Source organism: Mandrillus leucophaeus, unplaced genomic scaffold, assembly GCF_000951045.1.
Source record: "Mandrillus leucophaeus isolate KB7577 unplaced genomic scaffold, Mleu.le_1.0 Scaffold291, whole genome shotgun sequence".
Lineage (NCBI taxonomy): Eukaryota > Metazoa > Chordata > Mammalia > Primates > Cercopithecidae > Mandrillus > Mandrillus leucophaeus.
In genome coordinates this window covers 758730-764325 of record NW_012103043.1, presented here as the reverse complement: position 1 = coordinate 764325, position 5596 = coordinate 758730, and the positions used below count along the sequence as shown (strand labels likewise).

At 49.6% G+C, this 5596-nt stretch overlaps 1 pseudogene; it reads left to right on the top strand.

Annotated features, from left to right (window-relative positions):
• Nucleotides 1-519: 519 nt before the first annotated feature.
• Nucleotides 520-3240, top strand: LOC105543885 (annotated as a pseudogene).
• The last annotated feature ends 2356 nt before the right edge of the window (nucleotides 3241-5596 follow it).

The window sequence follows — 5596 nt, the reverse complement described above, 5'->3', positions numbered from 1 at the left end:
GGGTCCGCTTCCAGGGTGTGGAAGATTTGTTCTTTTGCTCTTCACAATAAATCTTACTGCTGTTCACTCTTTGGGTCTGCACTACCTTTATGAGCCTTTGGGTTCGCACTACCGTTAACATTCACTGTGAAAGGCTGCAGCTTCGCTCCTCAAGTCAAGTGAGACTACGAACCAACTGGAAGGAAGAAACTCTAGACATATCTGAACATCTGAAGGAGCAAAGTCCAGACACGCCATCTTTAAGAACTGTAACACTCCCCGGAGGGTGTACAGCTTCATTCTTCAAGTCAGCGAGACCAAGAACCCACCAGAAGGAACCAATTCTGGACACAGTCTCAAACTCCTGGGCTCAAGCGATCCTCTCACTTTGGCCTCCCAAAGCACTGGGATTACAGGCCTAATCTCTTCTTATAAGAACACCTGCCGTGACTTCTGGTGTGTGTTGCCAAGGCACGGGCCTGGTGGACCGTAGGGGCAACGTTATTGCCATTGTCCTCTCCCTCTGTCCCGGGAGTCGAGATGTCAGGACTCAGCTCTCCAGAGATGGAGGGCTGTCGTAACCTACTTGGGCTACTGGACAATGAGGAGATTCATGGGCCTGTGCAACACCGTCACCAATTGCCTGGTGCAGCCCGAAGACCACCGATGTAAGGGCAGAGCTGTGCCATGGAAGGCAGCCACCCCATCCCAAGCCTCACGCTGACCCCAGGTCACTGGAGCCCAGGAGTGGAGGGGGTTCGAGGCCTAGCACCCAGATAGTCTCAGACCCTGCTTAGGCAGAATCCTGGGGAATCCCTGCCACCATGGCAGATCCACTGCTCTGGAACTGATACGGAAATGCTGAGAAGGGAGGAGCATGGTCCCTTTAAATGATACAGAAGAGGGGAAGGGAAGTGCCCGGTAGAGGAGGGTGTGGTCCCTAAGCCTCCACCCCCACGAACATAAGTGAGGATTTCCTGACCAAATGTTACATTTTCCAAGACCACCTTTGCTGCCACATCCCATCCTGCACCTATAAAAACCCAGACCCTAGCAAGGCAGAGGCAGGAGCGGCTGGAAGTGGAGAGGACCACACTGGCGGAACGACACGCAAGTGGCCGAATGGCAAGAGGAATGTGCTGACAGGCAGCAGCATGCCACTGACCACAGAATGACGTGGAGTTTGGCGGGGGGAGTCGGAGGAGTGCCTGGGCCACCCAGTGGCCCGACTCCAGGGGAAAACCATCTCCCTTCTGGTTCCCCCATCTGCTGAGAGCTACTTCCACTCAATAAAACCTTGCACCCATTCTCCAAGCCCATGTGTGATCTGAGTCTTCTGGTACACCAAGGCAAGAACCCAGATACACAAAGCCCTCTGTCCACGCAACAAGTAGAGGGTCTAAGCTTCCTATAGACAGCAAAACTAAAAGAGCAAACAGTAGCACATGCCTACTGAGGCTTCAGCTGTGAACATTCACCTCTAGACACTGCCTTGGGGTTGGAGCCCCATGGCTTACCCATCTGTATGCTCCCCTAGCAGTGGGAGAAACAGGACACTGAAGAAGCGAACCACACGCCCGTCCCACACCCTGCAAGGAACACAAGGGAACCTTTCCCGTTTTGGAACCACGACACGGGCTTGGGCAGCCGGGCCCCCGAGAGGTCGTGGTGGTGACAATGGCGTAGCTTCCAGGATTATCCATGTCATGGGCAGCACTTGCTGATTTGAGGGTTTGGAGCGCCGTTCATGCAATGTTAGTGGAGAGTCCAAGGGCAGAACTTCTGAGGCGTAAAAACTCCCACCAAAAAGTCAAATTTAAGTACTTGGCAATACCAGGGGGTGGTTATACCTCCAGTCACTAAAAAACAGTCTTATTCAGCATACAAAAGCAATCAGAGCCAAAACACCAGAGCCAGTTAGAAAGACAGAGGACATCCAACTCTTTGAACAGCAGGCAAAAGATTAAAAAGCTGAAAAGGTTGATTTTTATTGCCTGGGAGAATTCTGTCACCGGGTCTTTGGACTTCATGAGTCTCTGTTTGCCATCACTAGTAAAAGAATTCTCACAATTCTTTCCTGGGACCACCTCAAGATGAATGGGAACCACAGCATGATGTCCAGCTTAGGTTCTATTACAAGTCAGAACAAAACATGATAGACTGGCTGGGCATGGTGGCTCACCTGTAATCCCAGCATTTTGGGAGGCTGAAGTGGGTGGATCACTTGAGGTCAGGAGTTTGAGACCAGCCTGGCTAACATGGTGAAACCCCATCTCTGTTAAAAATACAAAAATTAGCCAGGTATGGTGGCACATGCCTGTAGTCCCAGCTACTCGGAAGGCTGAGTCAGGAGAATCACTTGAACCTGGGAGGCAGACGCTGCAGTGCCCCGAGATCACGCCACTGCACTCCAGCCTGGGCAACCAAGTGAGACTCTTTCTAAAACAAAAAAAAGAAAAAAAGAGGCCGGGCGCCGTGGCTCATGCCTGTAATCCCAGCACTTTGGGAGGCCGAGGCGGGCGGATCACGAGGTCAGGAGATCAAGACCATCCTGGCTAACACTGTGAAACCCTGTCTCTACTAAAAATACAGAAAAAGCCAGGCTTGGTGGCAGGCATCTGTAGTCCCAGCTACTTGGGAAGCTGAGGCAGGAGAATGGCATGAACCTGGGAGGCAGAGCTTGCAGTGAGCGGAGATTGCACCACTGCAGTCCAGCCTGGGCGACAGAGAGACTCCGTCTCAAAGAAAAAAAAAAAAAAAAGTGATGGACTACCATGGAACAGAAATCATGAGTCTCCGTTTGCTGTCACTAGTAAAACAATTTCTTTTTCTCAGCCCAACCTAGATTCATGTGGACTGAAATGTGCTGCTTCTCTTCATGGGCTGGTGATGGTTGGAACTGCTAAGATTATCCATCAAAGGAGCACTTGCTTGGGCATTTTTGAACAATTTTTTGGGCTCACCTGCTGCCCTTTTGTGGAGAATACTTGGAAAATCAAATTTATCAACCTGAGAATTGTTGGAGACAATTCCCTTGCTCCTGGAATTACTGAAACCCGCTGTTACATTTAAACAAGGTGGTCTAGAGGTCTTTCGTAATATAATCGCCTTACGTGGTACCAACACAGTATGACCTCATGTAAAGCAGGCATTGGTAGTGGAACTGGAGACCAAATTTTATGTAGTGGAAATGAGGCACTGCTGAACAAATCAGAACTGCGTTTACCTGACCCTCTAAAGCATTCAGTACCAGCAGTCTAAAACATCTATACGGAAACGCTTCCAAATACATCAGTAATGTCTAAGTGATTTTGATGTGAGGACTAATGTATTTTAGTTGAAATACCTTTCTGAACTCTAGACTTAGAGTTCATAGACATATTCTGTGAATACTTACCTATTTTTACCTGAGCTGCAGGAAATGTTCTGAAAGCTTAATGCAAATAAATCTTACTTTAGATGTTATAGAAAAGAAAAGGAGAAGGAGAAGGAGAAGAAGGCCCGTTATATGGGATTAGGGCCCACACTAATGACCTCATTTTAATTCATTCGGGTCTTTACAGGCCCAGTCTCCAAATACAGCCAGATTCTAAGGGAGCAGGGCTTAGGACTTCAACAAGTGAATTTGGGGGAACACAGTCCAGCCCATAACAACGTTGTAATTCATTTCATATGCCCGCAGCACCTGACACATAACACGCATACACACAGATATACCTAAACACGGTGCGCGTTGCTACACACGACACCTGTCTGCAAACCGCTGTTCCCCGGTGAGTGTCCTTGAGTAAGCTCGCCCGCCCCCGGTCCTCGTTTCTCCACTAGAGGGCAGCCAGCGCCTGTTAAAAGGGCCCAGGCCTTTGCAAGGGGGCCACACTCAGCCACATTCTCGGTCGTTGCGCATCACGAGCTGGAGGTTCTGAATTTTCTCTCTTGTTCCATGCGGTGCTAATACCACTTAAGGTCCCTGCAGGCCCCGCGTCATTAACATGGGGTGGGGGCCCGTCTCTTGTCCTCAGCGAGGGGAGAGAACCTGGGGTCCCCAGAGCCCCCTTCTGTGAGTCCGTAGTCTCACACACACCCTGCTGAACAGGCACTGTGTCCGCAGCTGGAGAGGATCGCGGGTGCGCGAGAGGTGGGACAGATTCTACAAAGATTCAGAGAAGCCGGTGAACTCCAGTAGTGGTTTTACTGATTCCCTGCCATAAGACAGGAAGGGGCACCTCTGTTTCCTTTTCTCCTCCTATCCCAAATCTCTGGGGCCTCCAGCCTCCATTCTCCTCTCCAGCCGACGGCTGTGAGGCGCTGCCTGTCTTTGGATGACTGCTCTGTATAATGCTGGGAGTGCGCTGATCGGCCACATGACAGTCAGGCAATTAGGAGACGCAGGAGAGTCCCTGGCCCCCACTCTGATGCTTCTCCCTACAGAATGCACCTTCTCCTCCCCTCACCAGCTTCCTCAGAGGTGCTCTGCCAGGACTGCTGGAAACCAGCAGCCCTGGGCTCTCTGCTTCACAGCCAAGGGTGGACGTTGCCGGGCGGGAACTTTCAGCTGCCGTGCAGTGATATTCAATCCTGGTTCCAACAAGGGGCGGGTTTCCCCCCCACACCATCAGGGTGTACACTCCTCCCACAAGAAAAGAGATTACAAGGGATAAAAAAATATATAGGTAGGTAGAAGGAATAAGTTCTAGTATTTGAAAGTAGAGTAGGAAAGTTATAGTTAACAATAATGTATTGTATATTTCTGGGGTTGTTTTGTTTTGTTTTGAGATGGGGTCTCGCTCTGTCGCCCAGGCTGGGGTGCAGTGGCATGATCTCAGCTGACTGCAACCTCCGTCTCACAGGTTTAAGAGATTCTCCTGCCTTAGCCTCCCGAGTAGCTGGGATTACAGGCACCTGCCACCGCGCCCAGCTAATTTTTGCATTTTTGTAGAGACGGGGTTTCCATGTTGGCCAGGCTGGTCTCGAACTCCTGATCTCAGGTGATCCACCTGCCTCAGTCCCCCAAAGTGCTGGAATTACAGGCATGAGCCACCGCGCCTGGCCTGTATATTTCAAAATAACTAGAATTGGAATGTTCCCAACACAAAGAAAAAACAAATGTTTGAGGAGATGGACATCCCAATGACCCTGATTAGAACATTATATGTTATATACATGTATCAAAATATCATGTGCCCCAAAATATGCACAACTCTGAAATATCAATAAAAAAGAAAAGAGATCTATTACACAGCAGGGTGACTACAGTCAATAATAAGGTATCGAACATCAACAGACGAATGAATGAAGCCAGTGTGGTACAGATACACCATGGAGTGCTACAAAGCCATGAAAATGGAGTGAGATCCTGTCATTTGCAACAGCATGGATGTAATTGGAGATCATTATGTTAAGTGAAATAAGCCAGGCACAGAAGGACTAACTTCACTCGTTTGTCGGAGCTGAAATTAAAATTCCCGGAGGCAGGTTTCACACTTCTAAAAGCCCCCTTCTTTTTTTTTTTTTTTTTTTTTGAGACAGAGTCTTACTCTGTCGCCCAGGCTGGAGTGCAGTGGCCGGATCTCAGCTCACTGCAAGCTCCGCCTCCCGGGTTCACGCCATTCTCCTGCCT